Genomic DNA, 20,669 nt, shown 5'->3' on the forward strand with positions numbered 1-20,669 from the left:
CATTTTTCATGGTTTAGTTCATGTCATTACTTACTTAGAAACACAAAGAACCAAATGTGTCATTGTGTACCATGGAAATGCAGCCAAGAATCTTTTAAGATAAAATAAAACCTTTAATTCTTTAAGAAAAATAATACAGTAGAATGCGCATTCATTTAACTTCTTAAGTATATATTTTCAGAATATCTGATCAGTTATATTATGTGCAAGAGAGAGAACACCTGAGACAGCTGCTGTAACAAAAGGAAAATGCAGTAGTTATTTTTCGGTTTTCAAAAAGGCATTTCCAAAATAAGTCCCATTCCTTTGTGCGTGTCTGATTGTATTTTTGCTAATGAAAAATATTATCTTCTTATAAGCTATATGAGGGCTGAAGGAACAGCCTGAAATAATGAACAAACAAGTAAAGATTTTTACTGAGGATTCATTTGCTCTTCTGGAATGTGACAGATGCCATAGGTTGAGAAATGTAGTCTTATAATGGTAGGTCTATTCACACAGTCAGTAGGATCCATGAGAGTGTGTTGGGATCAGCCATAAAATTCCTAATAGCTTAAAGCATTCGAAGATGCCTGTGACAGTAATCACCAGCAGAGCTACAGAATGTTGATTGGGGTATCAAGTGCTCAGTGGTTTCATTCCAAGTTTTTAGTGCAACCCGTGGCTTTATAGTGGTAATGTGAAATTTTGGGTTGAAGCATACCAGAACAAAAGCTGTTAACTTGACTATCTGTTAGGTCTAGATTGGGTCCGACACTATAAACCTGAAAGGGGAAGGCAAAAACTCATCCTACGTATCTTGCTCTACCAAGATCTTAGTGTTGGGAGGACATGGGAGTTCAAATCAGTTCACCCACTTGTGTGCTCCTGAAGACAGTTAACCCCAGGCAGAGTTTTGACTACATTTGTGTGAATAAAAAAGGAGTAAGGAACATCCTCTATTCAGTGAGGTGGATTCGCCTCACTAGGTCTCAAACTTTATTCGGATAGTCTGGAAATGTCAGATTCTGTTAAACTCAGCAGTCAGGATCCAACCTGTGACATACGGCTGCAAAAGCTTTTGTAGAGCTGGCAAAGTATTGTCTCACATTTTGCCCCTGGTATTTAAGGTTTCTGTCTTCATTTGCATACTTCAACCTTTTAAAGGCCAAAGTTGGGATGTGTCCGACTTCTAGAACAATGAACATTTGTACAACATAGAGTGAATTTTGGTACTAAAATGAGTAAAAGTCAGTACTCAGGTTCTCCGGGGTCAGCTCTTTTTATCAGGGAGAACATGATGATCTCCCATCAGACCATTAGTGGTTTGTAATGTAATAGGTAAGAAGATACTAATTTTTAATGTCTTGGATTATATCATACTATTTCTGTTCTTCAGTAACAAACTTTCTGAGCTGTCCAAAAGTGCCAAAAGTTTGTTATTGATAACTGTTAAGGCTATAATAGTTAGTATGTTCAATAAATTTTCCCTGCCAGGTATATATTTAATCACTTTTTTTTTTTAGTAGAGGAGAATTTGGTGTTGAATATTTTGATACATCTAACATTAAGAAGTTAGACATGTATAGATAGCTAATAAATTATGAAAATACATATTTAGATGACCTGATGTTAAGATACATGTTCTCGTGTCATCTTCATACTCTTATTGTGAGGCCTTCAGATTTGAACCCTGGCCACTGATATTTTTTGAGATAATAGAACTATGTTGACTTATCCTGCCAAGCATGTGGTCCTTGAGTTTGTGGAAGTTTCTGCATAATGTTTCAGTAAACATTTCACTGATGTTAGATAGAAGGATTTTGTTGTGGAACAACTACACAGGATACTTTATCTTATTCACATCTAACACAGAACCTTCTTAGATTTGTGGGGTTTTTTTTAAAGGTGCTAAATTATTTTAGAAGAAATTAATTAATTTTAGTCCTTGAAAACAGTCCTGTAATGTGCAGTTACATTCTAATCAGCTGCAATTTTCTAATCTTTCAATTTTTGTCAGCCAGGATCCATCCATATGTACAGGAATTTTCTTAAGTCTTCTGTTGTTGTTGTTCGTTCTTTTTTCAAAAATATTTTAACTAAAAAACAAGGGAGCAAACGTTTAAAAAAAATGCAGTTGTGTAGCTTTGAAAATTTATTGCACAGCTGGGGGCATTTAAAGAACTTAATTAACAAGCTCCAGCCTTAACAGTCTCTCTCTTTAAGGGAAAAAAAAATCAGTTAAGGTTTGTCCAATTAAATTTTAGGAGAGTTTTTTGATAAAAAAAAAAAAGCTGTGATTGTGAGCTTACAGTTTAAAAAGAGAAGCTCCAGGATAATGAAAACTGATTAATTCAGTGGAAAGCTGTTCTGTGCATAGTTTCCACAAACTCATAAGCACTTGGGCATTTTTAGCCCAAATTTAATTATAGCCTTTGATAATCAGGCTTCGCTCAAAAGAAATCCCCTTCTTCCCATAATACTTGATGATGTAATGCTCTATTATAACCCAGAACTCTTCCCCCAGCACCAAAAACAAGCCGTCTTCATGTCAATGGAAAAAAAAGGTGACCTCTCGGAGTTTTACATTTCATGTTCTGCAAACTGATATAGATCATCCAAGGCTGTGTTGGTTTTGGGAGCTTTTTTTGTTGTGTTGTGGGTTGGGTTTTTTGTTGTGTTTTTTTTTTTTTCTTTTTTAATTTGCTACTGGCTGAAAACAGCTAATAAAGGCTCAGTTCAAAGCCGTCTATTTCTTAGTGGGGGGGAAAAGATGTTATTCTGACATCATTGCTCTGAATGAGCAGCCTGCGGTTCATACAGTATACGCTCCCCTGGAATGACAAATTTTCTGCCTTTTTCTTGGGGGGAATGTTCAGGCAAAAGGAAAAAATGCATAAGAGAAGCAAAGAAAATTCATTTGTATAAGCTGGCCCCCCTACTGTGGAATTTTCAATTATATATATCTAATTATGGCTGTCAGTTGATGAATTGAGAAAAGACATTTTTTGTCCCCCCTCCTTTTTTTTGTCTCTTCGTCATCTCTTCTGTTAGAATGATTATAGCACACTTACACAACTAATTGCCTTACTGCTTATTAGTGATACAATTATGCAGGCCAGACTCCTTGTGTGAACAACCATCTGCAGAGAAAAAAAAAGTGACACTATTCAAAACTATCCATAATTTAACCAGTGTTATTCCAATGCACTGAGCTCAGACAATTGTTGGGCCTTCATATTTCATACCCACCCTGGAAAAAGAGGGTTGTGGGTTTTTTTCTTTTTTCCCCTCTCTTTCTCTCTTTTTCTCTGTGCACTGATTCACCTCTTTAGACCCACTGTGAATTGGAAAGAAAGGAAGAGAAAAAAAGTGCTTCATATGTCAACAAAAAGGAGGGAAGTGAAGCATGGCTAATGCCCATTCCTCCTGTGGGCAATTTTTCTTCAAATTTTATACTAACAGGCATTTTTTTCTGCTTTAGAAACAGTTGAGAAAGTGCAGATGTCCTGACCACAGAAATCTGTGTATGTACATTTGTTGGCTTTTAAATGGTTTTAAAGCAACTGATGTACAACACAGAGCAGAGTAGAAAGTTTGTAGTGCATGTAATTGGTTCTTAGGAGAATGGGAAATGAATGTCTTTATATCACAGCTCCCAGAGTGGTAGGTGTTAGAAACCAAACAGGTGAAAATGCAGGAGTCAAAACAAAGCTTTGTGTGTTGCTGATTAAGCTAATGTGGAATATTTAAATGTCTAAAAGATACTACTTTTAAGCAGTAGCTTAGAGATAATGTCAAAATGGCTGCTGAGGAAGGGGGGCGGAGAATAGCTTTATTTTTGTCATTTACCTTAGTTTCTCTGTACGGTTGTACTTGTCAAGTCTCTGAAATGTCAGTCTACTGTTACTGTATTTTCAGAATAAGTAGGAAGAAAGTAAGTTGTTGTGGAAACCAGAATTTCTTTTTCTTTTTTTTTTAAGTCAGAATGAGAATACAGAAACATACTTAGGAAGAAAGAGCAAAACTTTGGTGTCAGTCCCTCTCAACATGTGTTGCTGAAAACTCGTAATTCTTTTGGCTTACTAGAATGTAGTCTGACTGTAAAATAAGGAAGAATGAAAACATTTACAATCAGTCTTGGAGGTACAGTTACAATTATCTTGGAGATACAGTTAAAAATACACAGTTCTTGTATTTCCAGACTTCTAAAAATATCAGTGTCTCTGTCAAGGAGAAGCCATGACGTGGCTTGAAAGAGGAAACTTGCCATTCCCTCATCATTCTTCTCACTCTTTCCAGTGCTGTTTGACTGTCATCCTTACAGCAAATATAGACAGAAGTATACACGTTTATGTTTTTGCTTGTACTTCTAGAACTTTTTGGCTTTATAGGTGAGTGTTCTGATATAAGCTTTGGCCTGGATTTGGACCTCTGGATCTTGGAGACTTAGGGTTTAGAAATTTAGTTCTTCATCCTGAGTCATTCAGAGTAAGTGTAGTGTCATTTATCTGTAACAATTTTAATGCAGTGCCCTGTTATTGTGAGCATGCTTATTAGAACAAGAATGAGCTCTATTTGTCTTCAAATAGGATTCCTGCAGTTTTGTTCATGGAGTCTCTGAGGGGGCTCCTTTAATCTCAGTGATTTAAATGCACGTTCAAAACTGAGAACTCCAAATTCCTTAAAAATGGCATACTTCTAATGTTCAATTTATATCGGGGGGAGTTACAAATCCAGCTTCTAATGATTCTAGTCCTGAACTTCTCAACCTTGAGTCCTATCAGCTACAACAGGAAGGAAGAGAAGCACTGCCTTGCAAATTCATGTTTTACTTATGCCTCGGTTTCATGGAATGGATCGTTTCCACTTTCAAATAATTTTTTTTTTGGGACATGCATCTAAGTGCCATAGTGGAGGACTGTGCTTCTGCAGTTTGTCTGGTGGTGGTATTATCTGCTGTGTGATTTCTTTCATCTTCAGTACATCAGTACAAGAGTTCCGAATAATGCCAATGAGAATCTTGCATTGGAAAAGCTTGCAGGCTGGAAGTTAATATGTTCTTAAGGGTATTCAAGTTTACCTCACCAACACTATCTGTGATGCAAAAGCTGAGTAACTCCATTTTGGTCTTTCCTTTCTGTTCTGGAAAATAAACCCTATTTTTCTGCATTCTGAAATTACAGCCTAAATCAGAGGAATAATAGTGGACATGGTTAATTGTTCTGTACCTCATAGAATACTCGCATATCAAAACACCTTGTGTTTCTGACTTTAAAATGTACTATTAATACTTCAGGCAACCTGACCTTCTAAGAAGCTTTACAGATTTTCTTCCTCACTTAAGTATGGATGACAAAATATCTTTGAGCTGTCTCAGCTCTGTAATAACTGGTGCGCTGCTCCCAGCAGTTAAAAGTTGTGATACCTTATGTTCCTCTCAAAGCATGTATTTTTGGTACTCTGTAGAGAGAAAAATGGACAATCTAATTGTGCAGATTGGGAAAAAAAAAAAAAAAAACCACCAACCTTCTGATCAATATGGTATGATGAAATGTCTGGAAATCATCTGGACATCACATACCTGAATACTGGAGATCCCAAAAGGCAGATTAAAACTTTCTGATGTTATAGCCTATTTCATAGTTCCTGGAACCTTCACCATGATGTTGTAATGGTTGTGGCAATAAAAACTGCATCAAACAACAAGAAGCACAAAAATGTTGGTAGTATTTAAAAATTGTATCATCATGCATGCATGCAAGGCAGCTGAAGTATGCAGAGACAGCTTTAATGCTGGCGTATCCCACACTTTGTGTACCTTACTTAGCATGCTACAGAATTTTTTTGGATAATTTCTTGTGTGCATGTCTAGACTGTCTTGAAGCAATCTAAGAGCAGTATAATATGTAACTTCACATAAGCTTATTTATCTGACAAAAGCATACTCTGCAAATAGATTATTTTCCCTTCACTAGTTTTATCTCTCTTTTACCCACTCCCAAAAAACATACAAAGCATGCACAGGCTTAATAGGTGCCAAGTATGGGGATGTGTTAAAAAGTACTACTGCAGCATTTCCTTGCACTTTGGGAAAACTCACAGAAAATGGCTCCACAAAGGGGCTGGAGGTGTGACAATGGCTGAAGGACAGTTATTTAAACACTATTCTTTACCACCAGAAGCTAATTCTTAAACTTATTCAGTATTTGTGCTACTAAAATATTTAGTGAATTTAATTACTTAGAGACTGTCAGGAAGAATTAGCCATAGGAACCTTCTCATTTGCAAAGAACTTATGCTAATAAAAAGTAAAGAAAAAAACAAGAATGAGAGAGAGAAAACAAGCATGGAGGTGCAGATATGCCTGGTATCATTTCAGATAGCTCAAGGTTTTCCAGAGGAGTTCTCCATGTATTTTAGAAAAGTGGGTAGGGCACACTCTCATGTTGTGGGAAATCTTGGGGATTTTCCTTGTTTTTTTTTTTTAATTTAGGACATGAACTTCCAAATTTTCTAAAATTTTGATGAATACCTCTAATCACCAAGTTGTTGAGTGGGCTAGATGTCATGCTTTCTGTCAGTTTTTTCATGGTAAATGACAGAAGGTATTAGTTTTGTTTCTCATTGAAAAGCAGCATAATTCAAGGTCTTAATTTTTCATGAAACAGATGCCTTGTTCCCTACTGAACCCTGCTGTTAAGGAGGTGTGCTTTTTTTATGAGTTCCATTATTATCCAAATGCCTCCTCTTGAGTCTCCAATAATTTCTGTGATGTACCCTAATGGTTTTGTGTTTTGAAGAAATCCAGTGGATATGCATGGAATTCATAAACGCACTTAGCTGTTCCTGCAAATCATATGATTTTAACATCATTTAGAGGTTGTTGGGGTACTTTCTTTGCAATCCACTTCAATGTACAGAATCTTTCATAGGAAACGTTGGATTGTAAGGGACCTCCATTCTCTTCAGTTTCAGCTAGTGAGTTGGGAACATACTGGAATAATCACAAGCTGATATTTTATTTGCCATTTTCTCCTCCTCTGTAGATAATAAATTAACTATAAAGCATGTTTCACAGTCCTTCTAGTTTCTGGTATTACACTGGGAACCAGCCTTGGAAATGTATACACATTTGCTGTCTGCTGTTTTGAACTTTTCCCTATGGATTTTGTGCTTCTCCTATGGAGTTCCATGCACGCTGGGTAGTAACTCAGTTGCATCAATGGGAAACATGTTTGGCTCTGCAGAGTTTTCTTCCCCATACTGCTTCTGTGTGCTGTTTGTGGGGACAGATAGTCAGGTTGGGAACAGGAAAGTCTGTTTTGCCACTTTACTATGAATAGCTACTGTCAGGGTTTATGATCTGGTTCTACATAAAATATTAGAATTATTGAGAAGTAGAATAAAAATATACTTTGTGTGAGGGGGGAAAAAAGAATGGGTTTTGAGGTAAAATAAACTGCTGAACCAAACAAAAACTCCATCGCTTTTGACACAAAATCACTAAGATTACATAAAAAGTGAGAGGCTTAAGTTTTCTCTGGTGAGAGGAGAACTTTCAGGTGTTTACTTAGCTTTATAGAAATGATTCTAAAAGACTGCTAAATATGTACTTATATTCTGAGGAAAAATTTTGTATTTCTCTGAATTAGATCTTGAGAGCACTTTTATGGAAATTTTTTCTTTGGTTTTTTTGTTTGTTGGTTTTTTTTCCTCTCTTGGCTTTGAAGAGGGTAAAACAAATACATGAAGCAAACTGATTAAACAATAATTTTTTTTCACCAAAGATGAGAACTTTTCTGAACAATTCTTGTGCAAGAAGTGTTCAAGAATGTTTCCCATAAATAATGTCAAAGTTTGTTGAGGTAGGTATAAAGTCAATAAAATAGCTGACAAAAGATGGAATGTTAGAATTTGGGCAAGAAAATTCCAGACACGACTCTGATAGCAGAAGAATTGAGTCTTTCACGTCAGCAATCTTTTAATTTTGAATTTTTTAAAAAAAGTAAAAAGGAAAACTAAAAAATAGTTACCGTTGCCAAGTATCTGTCCCTGAGAGTTTAAGTAGGAGTCTGAACCTTAGAGCAGAGGCACAGAAAGTTGATTGCTTTAACTTTGACTAAGAAAACGAACTTACTGTTACCTGCAACTTTTTTATATCTTTCAATATCTGTCAACTCTTCTAATATCAGTTTAAAACAACTCTTACAAAAGCTTTATTATGGTATTATTTACAAATATTCTTCTTGTTAAAGCAACTTAATCTAGAAGAAATTAAATTGTACAAATTTACGTGTACTACCCAGTATCAGAGGATTTAAATGAGGATATATTTGGCCTGTAATTTTTTGTACTGCTGCAGTAATTCTGCAAAAGCCTCTGGAGCATGACATTCAAAACTAAATTACATTAAGATCGTTATTTTTGCTGTAAGAATTGTAACAATTTACATAACCTTTGAAACAAATGGTATAAAATTATGAGAATAAACATATTCCAGGACTATTTTGAGTGATATATTACCTATATGAAAGAAACTATTTCTCATGTTTAGTTTTTTAACACCTTACAAAAGGTGTTATCTGGTTTAGATATTCATCTGAACTGAAGTTAAATGAAGATTAGCTGTAAAATATATATTTTTTTTTATCAGCAAAATTAACTGCTGAAGCAAATTTAGCTGTTGACATGGCAGGTTTACCACCACTTCTTCAAAGTAGATGGTCATGATACTTCATTTCTGACTTATAAATGTATTAATGCATCTTTTGTAGGAAAGATCTCCAAAAGTAGCAGCATGACAAGATTAAATATTGGGAGGGGGTCGGGGAGGGGGGAATGAGTTATAAGTGACTGTATATATGCATATACACAGTCTGTATAAGCATTTACATGTATATACACAACAACCTATACAGTATTCCCTGTGCAATGCCTTTAGCTTTTCGTGTTCTATTTTTTGAGATGGCAGTCTGTAAACCAAAACAACCCCAAGTGTATTTGTATGACCCTGTGTTAAATCTTTAAAGCATTTAATAAATAAAAAACCACATACCCTTCTCCCAGAATCTCTAATATTAGAACATGTACAGTGAGATACCATAGTTACTTTTGATAAATCAGACATTGCATTTCTTTTTCCCCGATGTTGTTAATTTTCATGTAGACCAGATCTAATCTGGGGACTGACATGATTATACCAACACAGGGACCTTAAAGAAGTCATGTGCTGTCACCAGTATTAAAGTGTGGGGAGAAAAAAAAATCATGGCAAGTGAAATAACTTGCTTTGGTTGAGAAATCACTTAGCCTGTCATTATTTTACACAACCAAATACAGTGCTGACCATAATCTGCTGCCTTTCAAGTAGGAAAAAATACATTACTTATGCAGTGAATGTTTTTAATGTAACAAAGAGAAGGAATAAAAATGCCTTACAACAGTTTTATTAAAAACAAATTCCCACAGTAAATACATATACACTCTGGTACCATGGTGAAACAGCCAAAGACATCACTGTTAAGTGCTATGGGAAGTACTTATAAATTACTTGAAATAAAAAACATTGTTGCCTGGACATCAGGGTTGAAATGCTGCAGTTTGTAATAAATTAACACAGAACTTCACTTCCCCTCCTCTAACAAAGCAGCCATTTGTCTGAATAACCCACATTCAGCTGTGAGTTATATTTTCACAACTGCAACTGCATTCATTTGCAAATCATTCTCCAGTTTTAATGCTCAAGTTTTAAATACCTTAAGAACTAATAAATAAAGCAAAGTAGAGCAAACAGTTGGCTTGTAGCCTAAAAACTGGCCTAATTTCTGGGGGGTTTTCTTTCTTCTTTTTCCTCTTTCACAGTAATTTGTACATGTCTGACATTTCTTTAAGCTGTGTTTTGTTTTTAGTCTGAACGTTTTTTCACAATATTTAAATTTAGTGAGAACATTTCATATCAGCAGCAAAAATAAAGACTACAGTTATTCAGTTTTGAATATTAAAATGCTTGTAAGGATTTCATTCCTTGACTAGTTTAGAATAATCTTTGAGTTACCTTGAGATTTTTCTGTTGTAAATCACTTTTATCTCTTGCAAACAGGTTTTTATTTTTATTGATCCTGGACTTTATGCGGAAGTTTTACTCTTGAGAATGAGTCTCTCATTTTCATAGATTAATTTTAAATATAAATCAGAAAGCTATTCTCTATAAGGGAATCTGCTTTCATTACCTGTTGGGTAAAAACAAAATGCAATACTTTATGGATATTTAAATAAACTCTCTAAAGTAGTACGATAGAAACATTTATTTACAAAAGTTGAGTTTTGAGGTTATTTTCCTGGCATAAATGAAGACTGGTTTCTATAGATAGAATCTTAGGCTTTGTTCCACTTACTCATTTTGTTTTGAATAAATTCCTGTGGGCATGCCTGAAAGGGTTGGTAGTCATTTTCAGGAAGTGAAATTTAGGGAACAAAGTTCCTTGCAGAGACTACTTTGGTTTAGAATTGATCAAGCTTTCATAAAAGAGGATTTGAAACACTTCTAAAATCTCTTTTCTCCTTTTGTGAGGGTAGCCCATCTGCATGGCGAAGTGTTTCTTAGTGTAAATAGTGTCCCGTGAATAGAAGTATACAATTTTAATGCAAAACCTTAATTTACAAAAATATGTTGCATCCATATTAGTTAGCATTTTACTTACTACTTCAGAACTAACAGTATCAGCTAAGAGTCAATTATTTGAAACTATTTCTTTTAACTGTAACTGCTTGTTTGTAAAAGGCTACAGCAGTTTTTGAAGAAAAAGCATTCTGGTCCCAGTTCCTTTCTGCACATCATTCCCCCCACCCCTACCCCCCCAGTTAAATGCATGTAAATCAGCATGCCAAACATCTATGTGCTTATAACTTGGAAATAATCTCATCTCCCTGCAGATTTCAACAGATAGGCTGCAGTGCCTTATTTCATATCACATCTATGTTAATCTGAGAGTGAAGGAGGCAGTTCTACATACCTCTTCCCTCCTCCCCTCCATTTAATTTAGAGATACACGTGTCGTCTTGCTGATCCAATTTAAAGCTGTTCTATTTCTCACCATCTGCAATAGAAAATTATCTGTATTTTACTAGATCTCTCCTTCTGAACCAAATGGAGAAGGAAAAATTGAAAATACCTAGATGACAAGGTGGGAAGGGAAGAGACTGACACTTTTGAGACCAGATTACTTAGATTGCTTTGGCTGTGACATGAAACTGCTGCCAGTGAGGTACATTGTGGAATTGAAGATGGGTTGAGAAAGTAAAATTCATCTTTGAAACGGAACTTCTAGATATGATGCTGTAACTCCTTAGGCATTTCTGTAGTCTCTCTATTGAAGAAACTGGATGCAACTCTTCAATTAATGGATAATTTATTTCTTTTAGGTAAATGGGTTTTGTTTAACTATCCATCCTATGGCCTTGCCTCTGGTAAGTTCCAATTATATTCAAGGCTATCTTAAGCAGGCAGCATTTTCTTACTAAAGGAAATGAAGGGTATGCAGGTATCCTACTACATTCACATAGCGCAGATCTCTGTAAAGTGGTACAGGCTGCCATGTGTACCAGGTATCATTTTAACCTGTGCAGCACTAATGTGTAATACAATTATTATGTGTATACTACAGAGTCAAGCCTTGCTCACCTAATAAAACCAATTCCTTCAATTTAAACAAAATTATTGAAAAGAAGTAAAGCAAGACTTGTCTATGAAATTTGCAAGGAGCTTTTCTATTGTATAGCATCAGTTACTGAAAGGATTAAAACCCTTCATGTGCACCTTTCGTAAATTCTTAGCAATAAATAATAAATATCAAATTGCAAGTACATTTTCATTATGCACATGAATGTTCATAACAGTGAAAAATTGAGTTACTTTTATTTGAGAGAGATTTGTATGAGGACAAAAAAGATTGGGGTTAAGATTAAAAGGTAATGGTGTGACAGGCTTTAGCTAAGACAAAACCACTTCTCTAGTTAGCAGAGTAATTTCAGCAATACATCTTCTGTAATTTTTTTTAATCACTTAGTGATTACTTGTGTGGTGCTATTTGATTCATTGGCCATCAGTAGCTGATTAAGATTCTATGCTTAGGCCATCATTACTTTTCAACAGGCCGCCCATATGGTGTTAGTGTTGAGCCAGTGCAAATCCCTCAGCTTAGCAGTGTACATTCTGTTAAAGAAGACTACGTGAAATGCTGACATTAGCATATGTTCTCCTCTTATTCTGTTGACCTTTATCCATGGCATTACACTACCACTAGATCTTTGGAGTTGGTCCAGTAAGAAATTGGGTTGAAGTTATAAAATTAGCCATCTGTCTATTAAAAACTTTACTGAGCCAGCAAGTTGGAACAAATGAGCACAATGATGCAATGAAATGTAACTATCAGTTATTAGGTGAACTTTGGTTTTGATTTTCTGTATGTTTTCTTTTCTTTCAATTATAGATGGACTTTTTTCCATAAGTCTTCCATTGTGATTTCATGTGAGTATACATGCATGGTTGATGAGAACCTATGTCTTTAAATGTATTAGGCATTAATTTTTTCCTGGATGTTATTCCCATCTGATATTCTGAAAATCTCCCTCTGATCATTAATAATAAAAGTCTTTTTTAAAATTAAATTAATTATATAAACTTGATATGCCTGAAATATCTCTTAAGGATGGGTGAAATTTTTCCTTTCAGTCTGGTTTTCTTTTCAGTCTGGTTTCTGTGATTTTCATTCTAGAAGTACTGCAGAAATATATAATAACTTAAAACATGGTTGCAATAGTGATAATTAGTTATTCAGGAGCTACAATTTCAAAGAGCTTGAATACTTTCCCTCTTCGATTGCAAGATCTCTATTAAAAACAGGAACTACAGTAGCTTGGGCTATAAAAAGCCTAGTGGAGCATTTTTGAAAAATAATTCATTTCCTAATTAACAAAATAGTGTTTGTTTATTTACAGTAGATAAAATGTTTCTATCAGGAAACAGCCTGCTAAGACTCTGCAGCTAGCTTGCAGTGCTGACAGCAGATCATCTGCAGTTTAATTTAATACATTTACTAAATGAAGTGGGTAAATAAAGCGATGTTAAACAGCTACTTCCCAGCCTCTGATAGTTTTACTTCTCTCCAGTGGTCAGAAGCGCTGATGAATGATTCCCCTTCTTTCCGTTTGCCTTGTTTACAGGAGGCTCCCATGTTCCAACATTGTTTCAAAGGGTGCCATGTTGCAATTATGATTGATGAAATTACATTGGCCTGTCACACCTCACTTTATCTGCTCATCTATCTCTTTAAATGCTGTGTATGTTACTGTCAGGGATTATTTTACTCAGAGTATTACTTTATGCCTTTCCGAATGCATTTTTTGAGTGTGGTATGTGGTCACCAGTCACAGCAAATGGAATAACTGAAGAATGACAACTATGTGTGTTTTGGTCAAATTCTGGACTAGTGAAATCTGATTTCAGTAGGTCAACAATTCAGTTCCAGCCAAAAATATGGTTACTTTTTCTTTCATAAAACATCTTATTGATTTTTTTTCTTAAAATCATCATATATAAAGTCAGGATCACATTATGCTTTTTTTGTTAGGAAAGTATTTTCATTTTCTAATAAAGTGGATTTAAGGGATAATTTGACCTTTTTTTGAGGCAGTTGTTCTTGCTTGAGTCACTCTTGGTTCTTCATCCTGTTACAGGCTTTATGTAGGTAGATGATAAACCCAGAGGAAGAAACAGATTTGAGTTAATAACATATCCAAAGGTCAATATTTTACCAAATATGGTACTTAAACCAAAGGTGACTTTAAAATGCTCATCTTTGCCTCATCATTTTTAACCCAAATCCAGTTTGCCAGGTGAATCTCAGAAAAAGCTGTAACCATAATGGAGGTATTGAACTCAGTAGTAGGAAGTGCTTAAGCCACTGCTTCTTGCCAGAAAAAGTCTCATGAATTTACAGCTTGAATCACAGACAGATTTATACAACGTTATACATGAGGTCTAGGACAAAGCAGAGAAGATAACGCAGTTTTCCTCCTTTTCAGTCATATGCCTTAACCAGAAGTCCATCCCTATTATTAAGTGTTCAAGTATTTTTCATGGAAGGATTAAAATGTCCATTTATCTAAGGCTGGGCTCTTTCTTTTATACCTTATAATGAGTCTTGGTAATTAATTCCAAAGATGATTACTTATCAACTTTGCCTATTTTCCATATGGAATTCAATTCTATACCCACAGGTTTTACAGGTAAAATCCAGCTACTTCGGTTAAACCTGGTAATGCAGTGGTGGATATTAGAATGATACTCATTTAGATGAACTCGTGGTAACTGATTTGCTTCGCAGGTACACCACTGCAGGTACACCATGGCTCTAATTTGTGGACTTTGTGTTTAGGAGTCTAGTTAGGAGAGGAGTCCTTGCCTCAAATAGCACTTTCATTGCCCTGGGGCTGAATAGTGGTACTCTGATGTTAGTTCCACATTTTAACAGCTAGAGTCAGAAAAATAAAATTTAAAAGTTTGTAAATTTATAAAATAACTTGGAAACTTTAGCAGCATACCTTAAATGGATGCTGAAAATACTGTTCTGTAGATACTAGGTAGATTAAGCCAATAAAGTAAGGGTTTGCAATAACAGTGATTAAAAAAAAATTTTAAAAAAACCCTATAGGAATACAAAAAATCTGATTCTCTTGTAGGGAAAGAGTGAGTTAACATGTTAATGCCTCCTTCCCCTCCCTCCTATTAATCAAGGAATTTAAAAGGCTTATGAAAGAGGTCTGTTCTCGATATATGGTGAGCAAGATGAAAAGGAAGTATTTTTTCATTAACTAGTACTAATCTATTTCAATGTTGTAAGTGGTATTGGAATAATTAAAGGGTATATATTATGTAAAAAAATATATTGGATGTTACCAACAGCTTGTGATTAATCCTCGTGTACCTCTGGAGGTATACGTGTTTCACTGGTGAGTTTGAGCTGAGGAGAAGAGGTACACAGCAACACTTCCACTGCTGCTTCTTTGAGATTCCACTCCGAGGATTCACCTCGACATTTAATATATAAAGATCTCATGGACACTTGTTTTCTGGGAGGTCTAATGAATCAGAAGTCACACAAGCATGGCCTTTTCTCTGGGTACCAGTTTGGTCCCTTGGTATAAAGTGGTGGTTCCACCAAGTTGCTACTAGGTCAGTGCCCTATATCGGCTTGTTACATATGGAACTTTCCAGAAAATGAACTGCATGAATCAAGTAGAGAGTGCTTAATAAGGGTATCTATTCTGTTGCTGGAGCATGTGTTTGTCAGAGCAAAAATAAAAGTTATTTATTAGCAAAAACTGACGTTTACATATTCATACAGAAGAAACAATTTAATTCAGATTCTGTTATATGCACTCACATACCTATATCAAAGATTCTCCAAAACATGCATATGCATTCTTTTGTATTTTAAGGGAGTGCATAAAAGTTTTCTAACCATGCTTTGAACTTATTCATAAGATTTTATGTGTCTACCTGGAGCAGATTTGAAATTGCTTTTTATAAAATATGCTGCATTTATAAAATGCTTTTTTGGATGCCTTTTTATTTTTCAGTGTTTTTATCAGCCCCAACTCTAGATTTCATAGAGCCTGGGGAATTTACAAAGGAGCCAACTCAGAGTAAACTTAAGTCACAGATATTATACATACAATAGTCTGTCTGCTGACGCCAAGCCTCACTTTCCTCCTCCACTAATGAAAGCCAGTAACAGTTGTCTGATCTTTTGCATCAAAGACAGTGTTTATGAAGTGGCCTGTATCGTTATCTTAAAATATACATATAATTCCTGCATTAAAAGCTTGAGAAGAATTATGAATCAACATTTCATAGTAAATTGTACACAGATTTGAGGACTGAAATAGTATGTTTCATTCATGAATACTGGACCTTCAAAATAGGAGCACCCATGAAACAGGCTTCCCTCTGACTAATGGTATTTACCTACCTGAATGACCTTTTTTGTGTGTGCCCAGTATTTTAAAAATTTAAATAATAATAATCCTTAGTTTTCCTGTTCAGACTTTGGGATATTGGATTCAAATTTAAGTGGGGTCCAGCTCTTTACATGAGCTTTCAGCTCAAAGACCTCTGATTATCAATAGAGAAACACAGAACAGACTGCGGGACTGTTACTCCAGCAGCGTATCGCAAGGCTTAAGGATCATTTAGACCACCTAGAAATAAGAAAGCTCTTGGCCAGCTGGGATTATTCAATCTGGCTGGCAGTTTACTTTATCAAGAAGTTCTCAAGAGTCTGGGCAAATTGCCTCGGTGGTCGGAGTCAAATCCTAGCCTAACTCAGGGTCCCTCCTGCCCCTAGTTACGTATATGGACAATGTACACCCTATAAATAGGGCGTTTGCCGTGGGAGGGCGCTTTGGAAAGAGAGCATCAGTGAGCACCCAGCCAGCCTAATCGCACCTCCAACTGCAGGGTCGTGTGGAGAAGGGAGCTAGGAGTGGCCGGTGTCGGTGGCCCTCTCTCTATCCGCGTGTTTCTAGGCACTCCCTGTGTTGGAGCAGCTCAGGATCAGGATGAGAGTCTAGAGGAAAAGCCTGTCCTGTGAAGTGAAGCATGCATTGCCAGGTGCTTTCTGTCCACATGCGTATGGTTTTCCTGTGGCTATATAAGAGATTGGCTACTTTGGAGGCACCTGCATGAACAATAGGTTTGAAGATGATGCTATGGATGACAGAAAAATTCTGTACTTTATTTCAAATATTATTTTTGTTCTTCCATGATGAATCTTTAAAATACACAGTCCAATGGGCTTTACTCGGGATCCTTTAAGTAACAGTAGATCTGGGTGACTCTTTTTGTATTTTTTTTCCTGGCAAATAGCAATTCACTCTGAGCACTGTGATTCTGAGCACCTAAAAGTAACGATGAATTCAGGTTGAATTCGGTGAACACATTCAAGTAAAAAACTGTATTGAAATATCAAAATGTTGAGTAAGTTCTATGGTATATTCAAAAACTCTAATGAGATTTGCCTGGGTGTGACATAATACATGAGAACAGGTTGTAACATTGTCATTTTTTTTCCATATTGAAGTGGGTAGCTGGTATTACGGCACATGTAGGAGCAATATTTGTGAGGAACTGAAGTAAATGGCAAGGACGTATTGGAGCTTTAAACATCCTGTTGGCCTCATCTAGAATACAGGCTTTGAACTTTCATGTCCCATCTTTCCAGATTGTCTAGGGGTTCTCGGATTTTGTGAGATTGCCTCCCTCCCTCTCTGCATGTATCTAGCCCCTTATTTCCAACCTGCAGAAGCCCTTTTTTTTTTTTAACAAGCAATTAAAATGCTCCAAAGACGACATTTAATTTTGTGCCAAAGAAACATTTTGGATTTTTTAGTTTGCAGGAGAATAATTTTTTTTTTTTAACCTGGATAGTCCAAAAAAAATTGACACAATTCCTGAACTTTGTTTCTGGAATTTAATTTTTTTTTAAAGTGTCAAGCAGGACAACTCCAGCTAAAAGAATCCAAAATTTATTCGTTTGAAATTGTAATTTGACTTTAAGGTGGAATAAAACTAGCATTTTGGAAAGCTTGATCTTTATTTACTTTGGTGATCACACTGTATAAATAAGGTGTTTTGAAAAGGTTTCAATGTAGATCCATTCTGAAATTATATACTCATTTATCATCACAAATACGATAACTGCTGAACAAGTGTGGCAGTGCTTTCAGAAAAATCTTCCGTAAGCATTCATATTTTTGCCAAAATTCTGCAAGATCTCCAAGCACTTGCCTTAGCCAGAAGAGCATATCAAGCAGTAGAGGGCAAAACAAAATAAGAGAAACTAATGTGCTTGGGGGAAAAAAAAATGTCTCTCTTGCTTTCCTGTTTGCAAAATATTGAATTGGGAAATTTGTTTATAAACAAGGGATAATGGGGAGCAGAGGGATAAATCTAGGAAATGTATGTTGCTCTGTGAAGTATCGCAAAATAGTTATCCTAGGGCATATTTCCCAACTAATTTCTAGGCTAAAGTTTTCGGCTATCTGCATGTACTGAAACACTCCAGTATGTAGTCAGCTATTTCTGTTTCAGTGTATGAACCGTCTTAGGTCTGCATCAAGTATCTCCTCCAATTTCATGTCTTTCATTTTTGTCACTGTAAATACAGTATTTTTTTATTAGAATGAATTAAAAAATACACTTGCAGGTGGAGGGGATAACTTTGATCACTTACTAGTATATATTTAGTATAAAAATTCACAAAGTACTATAAATTTGCATGCATTGGTGTTCCTGTTTCATAGCTCACCTTAGAGTTTACTTATGTCTTAGTCATTTGCATCAATTAAATTGAATTGGAATATTTTTTTCCCTCCTACTTTAGCCCTTCATCTTCAGCTGTCAACAGGCACATGCCAGTCAGCAATGTAGCTGTCAAAGCTGACATCAACAACTATAGTTGTATTTTTCTGGTCTCTGTATCTGTCTTATTCTGAGTATTTCTTGATGTTCGTCTTGCTGCTAATAAAAGGATTTGCAAAGAATTAAGCTTCTACTATCCTCATCCTTAAGGGCCAGTGGAAAAATGGGATTTCACTTTGGAAAGCTGACTTCAGCAGATTTACTCTGTTCCCATCATTAGGGTCAAATTCTGGAGTGTTATAAGCTTTCAGTAGTCTTTTCTTTGCCGTCAAGAAATCCTAGCCTCACTGAGGTTAATACAAAAATATTTATTTCAACTAAACCAATTATCCCATCATTTCATATTCCCGGTACTTCAGCTAACACAAAAACTGTGATATGTCTTCTGAAAGGTAAAATTGGAGAGCATATTGATAGCCAAAATCACTTACGGAAATATTCATAGTAGTGTGTAGTGCTGAAACCAAGTTGTGAGAACGTTATTGCTCAAAATATATCCAAGTCATATTCTTTCATTGAAATGAAAAACTTTATCATTTGCTTGAATGGGTGCAGTATTTTTGTGCTTTATAGATCACTGAATAAAAAATGAAAAAATTTGAACCTATGATTCTTCTTGTACAGATTAGGAGAAAATATTAGAAGCAGCTCAGCAATAAAGCTTTTATAAATAAATAAAAAGCACCTAATTTTCAGAGCAAATGAGAGCGTATGATGAGTGATGTGCTCCTAATGAATACTGAAAAGCTTCCAGTGTAAATAAACAGATGGTAAAAATACTTAAGTTACAAATTTTTCAAACCACAAATACCTAAGTCACAGCTCTGTGCTACAGATTTCAAAGGAAAACTTTGCATCCAACTTTTCCACAGTATAAACATTTTCTTCCTCTTCACAGGGAGATAATAGATTGGTACTTACCTCACAGGAAGGTTGCAAAGCTTATTGAAGATCTAATTTTTTGAAACCTGAAAGGTGCTGTGGTAAGCAGGTATTAGTAATGCAGGAAGAGAGGAAGTTTGATGTGAGGATTTGTCAAAAGAAAGTATCTTTAAATTGAATAGCTGCTGCAAAAGCCAGTTGTGTCCATGTGAGCTCTGGCCCCAGTGATTATCTTAGCGGCCCCCAGTGACATACAGTTGCTGTAGAAAAGTGTTGGGAGCCTGTTTTACAAACTAGATATTTGTGTGAAATGCGTCTCACTGTATGTATGTATCTCTGAGCTACTGCATGGCTTCATGCTAAAGATTGCTCACTGAAAACTCACAGACACTTCAGGAAATAAAGGCAACATCTGTGAGACATGGTTACATTTTGTTCTATAATTAGATCTATTGATCCTCAATGCAAAGAGAAAACTGAAAGGATTTTTGTTATGATTTAGGAATCAAGTTACAGCTTACACACAGAATTATCTCTAAATGTCAGGAGTACTTCAGAAAACTTTTTTACCTTTAGTGAGTTTGTGGAAATCAAATCCCAGTCTAATATGATGATATTTATTCATGGTGAATTAAAATATTAATATATAGATTAGATTAATAATTTCATCAAAGTCTGTTGCAGGTAGGATAGAGCTTAACAGAGACTTCCTTTTCCTGGCAGGCAGCTTCCCCTTAAAAATACTACAATAGACCTATACTGATCAATTCAAATATCCACACTAGCTCCAGGTCTCTGGGACAGGAGAATCAGGTATTTGAAAGGAACCATGAGATGTCACCAATGCCATTCCTCTGCTCGGAGGCATTGTCACCTAGTCCTGCATGGGTGTTTATCGCATTCCTATAATCCAGTAACAGAGATCACACAGCTTGTCTCGGTACTCCATCGCATTAACTGTAGCTGTCGCTTCATAGTGTTTTGTCCAATGTCTATCCTAACTCCTCCTGCTTGCATAAACTCCTGAGTTTTCTCCTATTTCCCATTAAACCAATTGTCTCCATTTCCCGACATGACCATGTCCTTTGCAGTGAACTTTTATATTTTTGAAAGCTCTTAACCTCTCTCTGCTACTCATTTCTAGAATGAATGTCCCCCAACTCCTTCAATTCTTTCTCTTGGTTCTTTTGGATGTCTGCTTATTTTTGTTGGTATGCTGTGGGCTGTCTGTATCAAATTGTTCCATGTATTTAGTAAATTATGATGTTCAAATCAAAACTCAGCTGAAGTCTTCCAGGGCCAAACAGATAATCTCATTCTGTTA

The 20,669-nt window shown here is 35.7% G+C and overlaps 1 long non-coding RNA gene across 1 annotated transcript in view; it reads left to right on the forward strand.

Moving 5' to 3' along the window:
* Positions 1–20,669, forward strand: part of LOC142087012 (uncharacterized) — a 286,979-nt gene that overhangs the window by 138,896 nt on the left and 127,414 nt on the right. Inside the window, exons 2-3 of the long non-coding RNA XR_012675292.1 lie at positions 11,404–11,448; positions 12,471–12,508. This is a non-coding gene — a long non-coding RNA (uncharacterized LOC142087012). The remainder of the gene's footprint in view (positions 1–11,403; positions 11,449–12,470; positions 12,509–20,669) is intronic.

The sequence above is a fragment of the Calonectris borealis genome, chromosome 12 (genome assembly GCF_964195595.1).
Source record: "Calonectris borealis chromosome 12, bCalBor7.hap1.2, whole genome shotgun sequence".
NCBI classification, from domain to species: Eukaryota; Metazoa; Chordata; class Aves; order Procellariiformes; family Procellariidae; genus Calonectris; species Calonectris borealis.